This window comes from Mytilus trossulus, chromosome 7 (assembly GCF_036588685.1).
Source record: "Mytilus trossulus isolate FHL-02 chromosome 7, PNRI_Mtr1.1.1.hap1, whole genome shotgun sequence".
Taxonomy (NCBI): Eukaryota; Metazoa; Mollusca; class Bivalvia; order Mytilida; family Mytilidae; genus Mytilus; species Mytilus trossulus.
The window spans coordinates 22,225,719-22,229,545 of record NC_086379.1 but is presented as its reverse complement, the minus strand read 5'-3'; positions in this window follow the sequence as shown (position 1 = coordinate 22,229,545).

Genomic DNA, 3,827 nt, shown 5'->3' with positions numbered 1-3,827 from the left:
AAAAAATAGATTGTACAGCCTCCACATTTTTCTTCTTGTAATATATGACTAGCTAAAGATTCAAAGTTTTAATATATCAGGGAGTTAAATAAATCTTAAATATATAAGACAAGCTTAAAACGTATATTCAGGGATGAAAAGAACATTTGATTCAACTGTTTGATAGGGCTTATGGACACAATCGTTTTTTGTTTATCTCGATAACAAACAGTAATTTGAGATCATAACGAATCGCTATGAATAATAACTTTCCCCCAACCACACATTGTCAATGGAAATAAAGTGTTTTATCAATAGTCTTCTAAACATGATATATGAAAAAGTTATAAATCGTGACGTTTTAAAGGAAAAATTATATGAAAGGAACTATCCCACTTAAGACTGATTAATTGTTGGTGCTTAAACGGCACTTGAACTACTTAGGGGATGTTTCTTGGCGGCCAGTTATGGTAGAAGTAGCCGGAGTGCCCTGAGAAAACCACCGACCTCCGAAAGAAAAACAGACAACCTTAGTTAAGAAATATTGGAGTCGAGTGCATCCACACCAGCGGTATTCAAACTCACAATCTCAGTTTTGACTAGCCTGTTATAACATATTTTACAAGAGAAACTACTTAGACAACTCGTATACCTCCACCCCAACTAAAAATGAATGGTCGGTGTTATATTGAACTTTCGGAAATCCGTTTTTACAAAAATATAGATAGCAGTTGTTAGTAGCATATGGACACACGAATATAATATTAATGATAAGGTCAAAATAGTAAACGATAGGTTATTTCGCAATTACTTAATCCGATATCGCGTTGATATGTACATTGTATGTCATAACACCCTAACGTTTATATATATCTATTTATGTCATATTTCAATATATGAAAAGACGCCGTACAAAAAACAAGTTGTTAATTTGCATTTCGCCGTTTAGGGTATGGTTTCTATGCTTTTGATGAGGAATTTTAGTCATACTATCCATGCTATCATAATTTAAAAAATTGTTTTGGAAAAAAATGATAATATTGGTTTGAAGCACATATCAATCAATCAATTAATTCAAACATTACAAGGAACAAATGTTTACTTGGGAATCTTCTCTTAAATATGGAGTACTACTTGAGCCAATTTTCATCATCGTTAAATTCGACTATCTACAAAAACAATATACTGTCCAATTCGTGTCTTTTGTGAAATCTTTTCAATTTCATTTCTAAATAACATATGTTACGCTGGCCAAGCATTTCTTTACTTTGAATTCCTTTTTCATCGTGAGAAAGATAACGTCCAATGAAAAATGACTAGAATTTTAAACGATAACAAAATAATTTAAGCCATCATAGAGGTTCCCCTAGTATCACGTTTTAATAATACTACATGAATTCGAATGTTTAGATGTAATATAAGTAATGAGTGAGTGTACAAACCGCTAACACCAATCTCGGAGGTGACAAGGATAAAGATGATTCAATTGTCAAAAATGAGATCGTGCCAATATAATTTATTTTACAATAGTAATAAAGTTCAAAACAGTCGATGACAGGGATCTCAAACGTCAACATTGTCACGTCTGGTTTATCAATTGAAAGGCTGTTAAAAACTGCATGACCGTAAGCATTGCTTATCTGCAACACAATAACGACAAGCTGAAGTGCGAACAGATCCCAGTGACAGCTTCAAAAAATTAAACACTGATATCAAATATCACCAAAGAGCAAACTCATATTCAATAATCAGGCACTTCATTGTATTTAATGCATTTTTAAAGGAAGGCTGATGCTATCAGATAGACGTTCCAACTTATAAGTCGAAAATAAAATGACAACGTTATGGCTAAAAAAGAAAAAGACAAACTGACAAATAATTGCATACCATACACTACAAAGATAACTAAAGACTAAGCAACACGAACCCCCTTTAAAAGGGTTTGCGGAACCCTGAAAATGTTAGCAGATTTTGTTCCACGTGTGGCACCCGTCATATTTCTATTGTAAGTAGCTGTTATATAACATTTTTTTTTTCATTTGAACCAAGAATATATAGTTTTAAAAAATTACAAAATAAACTTGCAAACTTAACATTGTACGTTATGAATAACAATACTAGGACCATCAAAATTTATCCAAATCACAAAGTCATATGTTTAAAAAAAGAAGGGAATTTAATAAAAACGTACGGAACTTAAATTAAGCATACATTCAAAATGCATAACTCTTGGCCTTGCTTGGTTCAGCTATGCCTATTGAGTAAAATGTATATAAACTTTGAAAAGCTAATGAAATATATAACACATTTAATTGATGGCGTTCGTGTTGCTCAGTCTACGTTTTCTATGTTGTGTTTTGGGGTTTTGTGTAGTCTTTTTTTCTAGGAGTATTTTTCGTCTTATGTGTTTAAATATCCCTTTACTATATTTCGACTCTTGTTTACTCATTTGACATACAGGAATCAATTACAAATGTCTCTGATGCAACTGCATCAGTCTTGATTGAGAAGATATTGATGAGTAAAAGTCAAAACTGCGAGATGAAATCAGAAATGTGTAAAAAAAAAACATCAACGTGATCAAAGAACAGAACAGCAGTAAAGGGAAAAGTCGAAAAAAATAGTGAATGCCGAGGAAAATTCGAAACGGAAAGTCCATAATAAAACGGCTAAATCAAAAGCTCAAATTCACCAAAAGAATAAACAACAACTGTCATATTCCTGACTTGGTACAGGCATTTTCTTAGGTAGATAATGGTGGATTAAACCTTGTATTATAACTAGCTAAACATCTCACTTGTATGACAGTCGTATTACCTTAATGTTATTTAATCCAGAAATATGGGATCTTCATTAGTTGTCGTTTGGTGATGTTTTTTTATTAGATTTTCAGTTTTTTTTATATTGATTACACCATTTTGATTTGTTTTCTCGTTTGAATGGTTTTACACTATTCATGTTCGTGCTCTTTGTAGTTTGCTGTTCAGTGTCAGCCAATATCGTACTTTGATCTATAATCATTTACTTTGATAAATTGTGACTTGGAGAGATGTCTCATTGGCACTCATGCCATATCTTTTTATATCAATGAATAAACTGCTTCATCTCAAAATTATGATTTTTTTTTCCATTTCTAAAAGTATTTCATTAACATTCACGAGATACGTTAACCAGAAATTGTCCAGTGAATGGTTCCCTCATTATAAATTAATCTCATTTGTTGGAAAAATGCAAACGAGTTATAAAAAGCTTTTATAATGAACTATCATATTATCAATCTATCTATATAGTCATACAGCATACCAACTTTTTAGACAAAATATCATTTAATCTGTTTTATACAGTTTTGTTTTCTCATAAAAGCAACTGTTGTGAAATAATTTCGATGTTGAAGAAAATCTTTTTCCTGATATTGACATTTATGAACAAGTTTTTAAATTTTAATTTGTTATCCACCATATATATATAATTAACAACAGAACAGTTATCAAATATCAAATTCATAATTAAAAAATAATGTTAAAGAACTGATTAGATAATGTCAAGTATCTGAACTTGAAAATAACACTGTGTTAAGAATTTATAAAGGAAACTTATTAACAAAAATGATGGAAAACTTTAAACAAGGATCTAACACGAACAAGTTTGGTCTGAAGTCTGAAAACTCGTACAAAATCATTTTTTAATAAGTTTAAACATCAATCATCACTTGATTTCCATTATTAGAATATACTCGAATATGCACATGTACTACCTGTTCACGCACGACATACGTTTTATTTTGAACTACTCGCCATTGTCGTCTTATCTTTTGATTTTAAATTAATACTGTTCGTCAAAACAGTAAA